The sequence below is a fragment of the Natator depressus genome, chromosome 2 (assembly GCF_965152275.1).
Source record: "Natator depressus isolate rNatDep1 chromosome 2, rNatDep2.hap1, whole genome shotgun sequence".
Classification (NCBI taxonomy): domain Eukaryota; kingdom Metazoa; phylum Chordata; order Testudines; family Cheloniidae; genus Natator; species Natator depressus.
This window is the reverse complement of record NC_134235.1, coordinates 215,383,896-215,395,677: the sequence shown is the minus strand read 5'-3', so window position 1 is coordinate 215,395,677 and position 11,782 is coordinate 215,383,896.

Here is an 11,782-nt window from a genome sequence, read left to right as displayed (position 1 = left end):
TACAGTGCTATGAAGAAACCAAGCTCCTGGTCTCCTTTTCATCAAGCATGGGCAGTAGTCTCTTTATTGTCCTAGTGCCTGAGTACAAAACTTTTGGATGAAAAGAAGTTCTCAAGGTAAATCCTGGCAAAACAAAACCAATCAGCTAGCTGACCTCGTAGGTCTTTTACATCTCAGATTTCTATGACTCTGTAAGGTTGAAAGGCACGACAACCTATTACTGACCCTCCCACCCCATAGTTTTCAGAACTAATGGCAGTCTCCAATGACATTCCCTGTTTTAAAGATGGTTATAAATAATGTGAATTAATTTCAGGATTGTCCCTCTTTCAATATATCTTTACGTGGATTTGGCTTCGAATAACTTTGGATAGCAAATTACACATTAAATCCACCATAATCACTGAGTAAAACAGATGATTAAGCAGTGAAAAAATAAGCATGGCACTAGTGGCATATACTTTCATCTTTTGCAAATAAAGAAGTGACTGAAAGTTGCTATTAGCAGACCATAACACAGAGCAAGTTTGTTCAGAAGAAATAATTCCCTGTTATTTTTGAACAAATTGACATAATGAGCTGTCTCTCCATTATTATCTCTGAGCATTAACTGACTCTATTATGCAAGATAATACTCAGAATAATTACTACTTATCCACATGTACATACATAGAATAATAAAATAATTAGACCTTTTAAAACAGCATTGAAAAGATTCTACTTAATGTAATCCTGGGTTTCTGATTATAAGGTTGGAATAAATAACATGTGGCATTTTATCAGTCTCAAACCGGTAAATTCTGGATTTATGAATGTTAGTACTCACTGTGCATAATATTTTTTGAGCCTGTTCCTACATTAAATTCTAGAATTAAAATTTTAAATAAGAATGTTAAGACAATATCTAAAAGTTCAGAGAGGAAGAAACAGTGGATGCTTTTAGGAGCTGTATAGCTTTTCTATTGGCTCCCATTTTCTCCTGCTTTTGGTGTTGGGAATTGTGTGCTAGCATTGCTTCCTTAGCAGCACCTGAACAGATGAAGTGCAAACCGCCTCCCTTCAGTCTCTGTGCCAGGGCTAGCACTATTGCAGAGATGAATTCCCTGCCCCTTCCCCCCTATGGCTCTTCTTGTGCAGTAAAGAGAGGAAGGATAATTCAGATGCAAGCCTGGGACTCAGGAAACTTGTCACACAAGAAGTCTGTGGCCTTGGGCAAGTCACTTGGGGCTTGTCTACGTTGCCCTGCAGTTCAGACTGTGGGGGTGTGATAACAGTGTGCACTGAAGTGCTGTGCTGTGACTCCCCCATGGGGACACTGCAGGCACAAACTAAAAACATGATTACATTAATTCAAACTAGGGGCAGCGTAGGCGTAACCTTAGTCTTTCTATGCCTCAGTTCCTCATCTGTAAAATGGGGATAATAGTACTTTCCTCCCAAAACTCTGTGAAGTAGGATAAAAGATTGTGAGGAACTTGGATATTATGGCAATGGGGGCCATATAAGTACCTAAAGTAGAGAAAGTGTGAGTAATAGGGGCCAGAATCTGGCCCTGTGTTATTAAACGGTTTTATGCATTCATCTGATTTCAGCCCGGCTGAGGAGAGCCAAGGCTGCAATGGGTACAATCCACGTAGAGTTTTGTGCAGCTGTCTTTCAGTGACCGTGAAGATCTTTCCCACCTCCGCAGACATTACATGCTCTGAACATGCAGTGGGATCTCCTTGACATTTCCATCGAGGGCCTTGAGGAGCAGAGTCATGGACTCCACCCTAGGTGCAAAGGGCAGACTCTGGATGCTGGTTAATAGTGATAGAATAGCCCTAGAGCTCAGACTTCAAGAAATTCTTTGCATCCATGTAGTCACCAAGCACACTGGGGCCAGGATTTGCCCTTAATGTAATTAATGAAAAACAGCCAGATCCTGACGCTCACCAAAGAATCTTTGCTGCACCAATTCAAATGAAGTCAGTTGACAGGAAATGGTAATGCAGAGGAAAGAATTTAAAATGTTATATTAGGGTTCCAAATGAAACACAGGGCTTCATCCTCCTTGCTGCTGCTTATTATTGTCAAGAGTTGAATCTCCAGATGTTTTGCTGAATCCCCATTCTTTGACTCTCATTTTTTTTCTCTAGAGTGCTTGACTGGAGCTAATTTGATTTTATATTTATTCCTGACCGGTGATTGATTTTACTTCATTTGGATTCCAGAGAAGTGACTTTGACCTACATAGATACTGCACTGTGCTCACATGGGATCGTGCGCACACACCATTTATCACTAGCTAGATGATTTTTTTAGGACACCTAGGACCTTACTGAATTATGCCAGATAAATGAAGAGGAAATAGTCCATCTCAGCCTTTGCTCAGAATCCCAGATGCTGGGTTATTAATGCCAAGGATGAGGAACCTGAGGCAGCTGAGTGGAATGTTTTAATTCTGCTTGTTGACAGGTGTAAACATAATTGGTTTACATCTGTGTTGAATAACTTAATGAGAGAGAGAGTTTCCATTTGTGAATAATGTAGGATTCAAGGGTAGATGACTTGCAAATGTTGATGACTCCATTGAACAAAGGACAGATAACTCCTTGTTTTACAGGATGAAAATGATAAAGACTAAAATGATAAGGGTCAGTGAATGTTGGTTTCCTCAACATGGAGAACAATTTTTTAAAAGTACCAAATGTGGTAAATGATTTAAATTTAATCATAGTCTAATATAGAAAGCAAAAATAACCCTCCTTATTTTCCTTGGAATGTTAATGGATGGATGACTAGAACTTTTAAAATCCAGGCTGGTAAAGCCTGTGTAGTACCCAAGTCTCAGTCTTGAGTTGAAATTGGTTTCAGATTAAGTACACTCTTCTTCACTGATTCCATTCCATAGATATATAAGCTTGAACTGGTTGGGAATTTTTCAATTAAACTTTTTTCTGTAGGAAAACATCTATTTGTGAAAACATAAAGTTTTTGTAGAAACTCACCATTTTGACTAAATTTTTGTCAAGAGCGTTTCTTAGGTCCAGGAAAGAATTAGAGAGAGGCCCCCGACTTACCCCAGAGTAGCTAATAGCCGTGTGATTAGATCACTCACCCGGGATATGGAAGACCCAGGTTTAAGTGCCTACTCTAAATCAGGGCAGAAACTTAAAGCTGGTTCTCTCACATCTCAGGTCAGTGTTCTAACTGTTGGCTGTTCTGGGGTTGAAGCTATTTCACTTTCTCATATTTTTTGCAAAAGATCTCATTTTCATTCCAGTGGGGAATAAATTTAAATTTAGAAACCTTGAAATGTTTTGCAAAATCAAATTGTATTCCAGCCTGCTTCAATATGAGCTAGGATAACTTCTCTGAGAAGATACTGGATAAATATACATAGATGTTGGCAAACTTCTGTTCCATTGCTGTTATTTATTATTTGTGTTACAATAGCGCTAAGATGCTTCAGTTGAGATTGGGGCCGCATTGTGCTAGGCACTGTACAATTATATAGCGGACAGGCCCAGCACTGAAGAGTTGACAATCTGAATCGGAAAGAAAGGGGAAATACAGGTACCGAGAGCTGAGTGACTTGCCTAAGGTCACACAGCCAGTTGAAGAGCTGGGAATAGAACCAGGATCTCCAGACTCCATATCCACTAAACCATGCTGCCACTACGTGGTGTTATTCTGAGACTGCAACTTAAGGAAAACTTTTTCACTTCTTCATTCCACTTTTCAAATGTGGGTACATAAAGTTAGATGCCTAAAACAGCCATTTTGGTGCCAAACACATTTGAAGAGTGGGTGCCTTATTATGTTAATATTAATGATAAAATCCTTCTAAAATTTTGGTTTTGATGAGCCTAAATTTATTTTAGTTCACTATCCCCAAAACAAGGAACTGCTGGAGCAGTGCCTTTGCCATAGAAAATTATCAGAGCTGTGCTCTGATCTGCTCCAGACGACAGACCACCCTCCCCTTGGGTCTGTCTGCTTCACGGCCTCCTATCTGTCAAACTAGCATCCCCCCAGACAGATCTGTTAGAATTTCCTGCTGTTCATTCGGCCATGTGGGTCCAGCCCCTCCTGGCAGACTGATTAAATCCAAGCCAAACATCACCTTTCCCTGACACTCCTAGTCTATATCCAACAGGTAGCATTTGTGTCTGTGGCAGGCATTTGTATGAACATGGTATTTGCAGTTCTTTGAAGCTTTGCCATGTGGCAGGAGCATTCCAAATGCACAAAGCACTCTAAAGCACTTCAGCCCAAAGGAGAGACAAACTGTACCAGAATAGACATGCGGGCTCCAGGCTGCAGATAAAAATTGGTGGAAGAGGTAGTCAGCTTGGAGAGGGAAAAGAGCCGTGTAGCAAGATGGCTGCAGGAGATTTTATCTTAATCCAGAGTGGTGTGCCACTCTGAAGAACAATACTGTAGCACCATTTCCTAGTCACTAAATCCATAGGGTCAAATTGTATCAGCAGCTACACTCACATGCAACTCTCCCTCCCCTCAACAGGAGCAGCACAAGCGCAGAATTTGACCGATAGTTTTCCAGTTCTAGCATTCCAGATGATGTCACTTGGCAAGATGACCACAGCCAGCAATAGGCAGAAAAGTCCATTATTTTTAGGGTGGGCTCTCTATCTTGAGAAATACTACTCGCCATCTCAGCTTTCTGGTTGCTATATCAAGGAAAATGGCTCATTGTCTTTTGACCTATTCCTATTGCCTCCTATCTGTTTGAACACACATAAAATGCATGTACAAAATGGCAGGGGGATGGGGAGGTGAGGCACTATCTGGGTCCTTGTTTCCCCTGCCAACTTCTTGGTCCAGGGAGTGGCTGTGGGGAGGGGAACCATGGCTGGGTCCCATTTTATTTCCTTCCCTACTATGCAGCAGGTGGTTTCCCCTGCTTTTGGCTGTTTCTGCAGCTGCTCCTCCTGTGGAAGTATCTGACTGGTTCCATATCACTTAATAATCATGGCATTTAATCTCTCTCTGCCTCACGTGCCCCCTCTTTAAAAACGATACTGAAGAAGGGTGTTATGAAAGTTCAATTATTTAATATCTGTAAATTGCTTTAAGATCTTAAAATGGAGGGCGTTTTACGACTTATGATGATTATTGGTTTTGTGACTTACATACAGTCAATAATTGACTAGGTGGCTGACAAAAAAAATGAAGATGAAGCCCCTTCCCCACAGAGCTTACAGTCTAAATCAGGGATTGGCAACCTTTGGCATGCAGAAATCCACTGATGGGCTGGGACGGTTTGTTTACCTGCAGCGTCCACAGGTTCGGCCAATTGCAGCTCCCACTGGCCACGGTTCGCATTTCCAGGCCAATGGAGGCTGCGGGAAGCAGCGCGGGCCGAGGGATGTGCTGGCCGCCACTTCCAGCAGCCCCTGTTGGCCTGGAGCAGCGAACCGCGGCCAGTGGGAGCTGCGATTGGCCGAACCTGTGGACACTGCAGGTAAACAAACCGTCCCGGCCCACCGGGGGGCTTACCCTGGCGGGCCAAGTGCCAAAGGTTGCCGATCCCTGGTCTAAATAACCATTATTTTAAAAGAGCAACTATTTTAAAGTTATGTAAAAGTATTATTTATATAAAACAATTTAATTGTGTATTAAAGGACTGTGTCGTACATAGGCCATAGACCACTCAAAGGAGAGTATAGGTTTTTGTACATTATTTTAAACAGTTTTGGAGGGCTGACCAGAATATGCATTTTTTTTTTTACTTCTCACTCTTTTATTTCATTGTGGGGCCCTACCCTTCTCCATTTACTGCCCTGAATGGTGTGTTTGGAAAGTCTGCTTGGTGCCTCAAATGGTATATTTTGGGTGGGGACCCATTTAGTGCCCCAAACGATGTGTTCACAGGCCCCATTTAATGCTTTGTAGTTTTCATTGATATCCGCACCAAAACAGGGGAAGGTATTACAGAGCTTATTTTACAGAAGCTGAAAAAAGATAGTTTAGCTATAGCTGATTGCAGGAAACAAAGCTATGGCAATGGCGCTAACATGGCTGCAGTACACACAGCTGTTCAAAATCATATTCAGCCGGTAAGTCAGTACACATCTCTGAGCCCATGTGGTGCCCACTCACTGAATCTTGTTGGAGAAGCCATTGCAATGGTGGTTTCCCCAAGTTGCTCTATTTTTAAAAAATATTCCAAGGTTGTATCATTTGTTTTCCACTTTTAATAGTCATTGGGATTTGCTGAAAAAGCATATGAACATTGCCTTAACACGCCAAGCATGACAAGATGATCAGCCAGGGTAGAGGCAATTTGTCCACTATGAAACCAGAAAGGTGTTCTTGACCCTTTAGATCAGATCAAGGCTTCACACAATCTTATACCAGAATTTGTTAGATGAAACAAATGAACATTTCAGAGTTTTCACTTCTTGTTTTGGCTGAGATGTAGTGTGCTTTTTTTTTTATCAAAAATTTGTATTGTGAGCAAAAAGTTGGAGAGTCTGAATCTTGACATTTAAACAGCTCAGAGTTTATTTGGTGGCTTTCAAGAAGCTTTATCTGAATTACAGTCTTCTGGCTTTGTTGTATGTAAGGAAGCTGCTGCTTCGCATGCTTAAACAAAAAGAATATCTGCGCAGTTCAAAAAGAAACAATCTCAAAGGAGGAAAGTAATGCCAGGTGAATGTGCAAAGGACAAAAGGTCGCCAGATCCTGAAAAGGGTTTGAATGTGTCTTAAACACAATTGGACAACAGGATGCGTAAGTACTATGGAGCTGGAGAAAGGTTTGCTTTTTTTGGACAGGCAAGAAACTTGAAAAGTCTCATCAGCAAAGACCTAAAGAGGCATGCTCGAAACTCAGCCAGCCAGGAGGATTTATATTCAGAGTTTTGAGAATGAGATTGAGCTCTTTGCCAGTTTTTGCAAAAACGGATGACTTGGAAGCGAAGGCGTCCACTGATTTCCTTAGCCACATTCACAAAATGTCTTTAGATGTGAGTTTCTCTGAAACAGAAACAGCACTGTGTGTATTTTTTGCTGTCTTCCTGTAACTATGCCTGCTAATTAAAGGAGTGTCAGCAACCTAAAATTAATCATGGTCGAGCTATGAATATCCATGAGGCAAGAAAGGTTAAGTGATCTGGCAGTTATTTCTATAGAGAACTTCAAAGCAAAGTACAGCAGAACCTCAGAGTTATGAACAGCAGAGTTACGAACTGACCAGTCAACTACACACACCCTTTGGAACCGGAAGTATGCAATCAGGCAGCAGCAGAGACAGAAAAAAAAAGCAAATATAGTACAATACTGTGTTAAATGTAAACTACTAAAAAAAGGGAGGGGGAAGCAGCATTTTTCTTCTGCATAGTAAAGTTTCAAAGCTGTATTAAGTAAATGTTCAGTTGTAAACTTTTGAAAGAACAACCGTTATGTTTTGTTCAGAGTTACAAACATTTCAGAGTTATTCACAACCTCCATTCCTGAGGTGTTTGTAACTCTGAGGTTCTACTGTAGATAGATAGGGATTAGCTAATTAATGAGATTACTTAAGAGAAGGCTAATAAGGTCCCTTTGTAAAAGTACTTAGTGATAGCTTTTATTATATTTTATTTTATTTTTTTCGGTGGCGGTGGTGGGCGGGATTTGAGTCTTCAAACCAGGCCCAGAACACCCCTGGCATGGCACGGGGCACAGTTCATTCAAATTTCCGTCTAGGCATTAATATGGCCCTTAACACTGTAGTACATGAACTGAGCATGAATGGAGTTATTTATGCCAGCAATGAAATGGGACTATTAAATTGATTATTCTGAAATCCTAGCAAGGTTGCAAAATGAAGTGGAAGTGTTTGAGCGTTCTTCCATCACAGCAATTTAGAAGATTCACATGAACCAAAAGTCTAGTGATGGGTGAACTTCCCAGGATAACAGGACAATAAGCACTGCAAAAGTGTTCCTGACTGCAATGATGTGGTGCTTAATAGGTGTAAGAAATGGTTGCCACAAAAATGTGTGTGAAGCTAATCTGAAGAGAACAAGTGGAACTCAATTTAGAGACTGTCATAAGTTTACGTTTAGGACCTTAAATAATAATTATTGGGGGGAGGGGGGGAGGAGAAGGGAGGAAGGGAAACAGGCTTACCATATCTGTCAGCCATCTGCTGGGTTAAATGGGCTGGATGGATTTATTTATTGTCAAAAGCAATTAAATTAAATACTTTAAAGGGGTTTCAACAAAAATAAACAATTGCAAACCTGCAGAAAGTTTTATTCTGACTCTGCCGAATCAGAGTGACAAGTAAAATACCCCCTGCCCCCAAATGTGATGAAGCATGTCAGCATTTGCCTTGTGCTCTTGCCAAACATGGCTTGCATTAATCACACAAAAGTGGCGTGCACCCCTGCTGTTGCTAATGATCGTCTACATAATCACCTCAAATTGCATCACTGTTGAGCCATTATTGCATGAAAAGCAGCTTGGTTAGTATTCAGTCATTCTGGTCCAATCAGGTGGGATAGATCTTTTTTAGGTGTCTGGTTGTTCTAGTCCCATGCCTGTTTTCTTCAGGGGCAAAATTATGCAGTAGTTATTTCTGCTACTGTTTTATTTTAGTCATGAAAATAGAGTTAGGCAGGTTCTTTTCATCTGTGAAATTTGAAGGATACCTATAATCTCCTTCATTCTTTCATATTATTTCGAATACAAGAGCCGCCCATGTGAATAGCACCTTTTTTAAAAAAAACCAAACAATTGTAACCCTGACCTTTTAACTAAAGTCAAATTATACCCAAATTATCTGCTGCTGTAGTAATAACTGAACCATAAAATGACTTTTTTGGAGAGATGTGACTATCATGAAGTTTCAATACGTTTGATCACGCTACATCTGATAATGTCTGGAGTAAGAGAGTAACTTATAAAAAGAAAAAAGGCCAATGCTGAAATGCCACCTATAAAGCTAAAGTATATGTATCCCTTTTGAGCTTCCTATTTATGCTTATCTCAGGAGAATCTATTTTCTTACTTATTGATGTGTGAAAACCTTGCAAGATAGGGTTGGTATTTTGTAACCCAGATCTCTCCTTAATTGTGTGAGTACCACTATGGCTTTCACAATGCTGTAAAAACATTCCAGGGTGGAGGACGTGATGCTGTGGAGGATGGCCATACTCCTAGCCTCTCCCATCCCTGTCCTCCTCCCTTCTCACCTGCAGAAATCAAACCCCTCTGGAGAGCTTGTATAGGGTCAGAAGGGAGTGTTGGATCATATTAAAGAAGTTCTGTATTAAAATCACAAATGAGTTTGATTCCCCATAGTTTAAATTCCAGGGTATTACTAATTAAGAGGTCTCTTGGGTTTTGGTACTGTTTCTCTCCCTCTATGTGTGAAACTTGCAAGCTGCTAATTGTGTTAGTACATTCTAAGACAGAATCTGTTCTCAAAGCAATTCACAGAGACTCAAAGCAATACTCTAACAACAGAAACAGCACCCAGAGACTCCCCGCCCTTTTGTTGTATTAACAATTGTGATTAAAATAGAGATAGAGGATGTATGTGGACGGATGCTTGGTGTGGATAACAACTGAATGATCAGGGAGGTGCCAGCCTAAGAATCCAGTGTCCATCGGCTGAAGAAGGCGTCAAGTGGAAATAACCAGAGGACCCCCGGAGGGCAGACTGGAATCCACCCAACAGCCTCAAGAATGGGAGAACCAAAGAACAAGATAACTTCTTGGAGCCGTCAGGAATGTGCCATCTGCTGATTGATTCAGTAACAGCATGATGAAGCAATTCCCACAGACTGGCCTAGGAAGAAATTCCTATAAAAAGAGACTCTAAAAAGTGAGAACTTTGGGGTCTGATTCTGCAAACCAACTTCCAGGAGCATCAGATGAGCATCTGACAAGGCCCTGCTCCCTCCTCATGTCCAGGCCACCTGGCCAGTGGCTTGGCATGAGCAACTCTAAGGCTGGTAACTATGATAACAACCTTGCAGAACCTCTGTGTGTGTGTGTGTGTGTGTGTGATTAAATATGAGATTGAATGGAATGTTATAGCTATAACTAACTGCTTACTATGATAACAACCTTGCAGAACCTGTGTGTGTGTGTGTGTGTGTTTGTATGAATGAATGAGTGAATAAAGATGAGATTGAATGGAATGTTACAGCTGTAACTAACTGCTTACTATGATTCTTTCTGTATTCACAATAAATGTGGTATTTTGCCTTTTTCCCTTTAATAAGATCCTGCTGGTTTTTAATTTATTGGTACAACAGGAGTGGATAATAGGGCACTGAAGATGACGCCATGTAGATGATTCCCAGCCCTTTCCCCTAGTCATGTCCACCAGATCTTTGTCCTCTTTGTTCATGGAAACAGAAGAGATGATCTGTCCCATTAATTTTCTTTCTAAAACACACTCAGTCGAGTACTCATAACACCGAATAAACTATGAAAATAATAGCAAGTGGGTTAATATTAAAACATCAGAATATGAGAGATTAACAATATGAAATAAACTGTAGCTCTCTTCCCCCATATCTGTAGATTGCAATGTTAATTAGGACTAGTGTATTGAAATTCCTAATCAGTCACTTGTGAAATGTCTTTGGCCAGTAGACAGATCCACAAGCCAGCCTTTCCCATTTTCCAGTTCTTGGGAATCTTTGATGAACTCCTTCTCTAGATTTTAATTTCCCATAGACACAGGTATAATAATTCTATCTTTTTTCAGTGTTATACTTTTTATAAGTGCTAGTCTACCCTGAAATAGATGGAACTATATGAACCATTAAACCACGCCTAGTATTGGAGATCATGTCTGCAGCACTGGCTGTTTGTGCTAGTCTGTTTCCGTTTCCTCCAGCAATAAGATTGACTGAGACAGTTTTGTTGGTGATTGGGTCATACTATGGACCATTTTTCCTCCATTGCTCGTTAAAATCAACTCTAGGCAGCTTATCATCTCCTAAGGTGCCTAATGCTATGGTAGATGAATGCCAGTTGTGTGTCTAACAATTAGATACTCATTCTGGCTTGTATGTAAAACACTAATCAACCTTTAGTCCTTTCTGACTCCATGAACACGTGCCATTCAGGTTGTCGTCATACAAAGTTAATGAGCTTGGCTTTAGTTTTATACAGTGACTCATAAACTTAGATTTAAAATCATCATCTCTGTAGGCCAGATCCTAATTTTTTTTTCTATCCAAGCAATTTTTTGTTGGGTCCGTCATCAGTCTTGCAGCATATGCCAAAGGAACTTGAACACTCTCTTCTTCTTCTGAAGCAATACAACCCTGAGGCTAGCCTAGGCAGGCATCAATAGAGACGCTGGTTGTTTTGTTTGGATCAAAGAACATGAGCAGTGCTCTGGTTCACTGATTTATTCCACTAAGGTTCATGCTGTTCCCCATGAAAATCAGCTTACGGCTTGTTTGCGCTTCAAACGCTACAGTGGCATATCTGCAGCTGCACTTTTGTTGCACTGCAGTGCAGACACTACCTACACTGATGGGAGGGGTTGCCCTGTTGGCATAGGTAATCCACCTCCCCAAGAGGCAGTAGTCTAGACTGAAGGTTAAGTCTGCTTAACTACATCGCTCAGAGATGCAGCTTTTTCATTCCTCCGAGTGATGTAGCTGGGTTGACCTAACTTTTTAGTGTATATCAGGCCTTACTCTTGCAGCGGTGTTCTGAGTGTGGGCAGGCATAGGTCATGTCTGCTGCTGTTTACAAAGTTTCTGCTTTCTGCAACATTTGAATGGCCAATATACCAGATTTTTAACTGTCCTTCA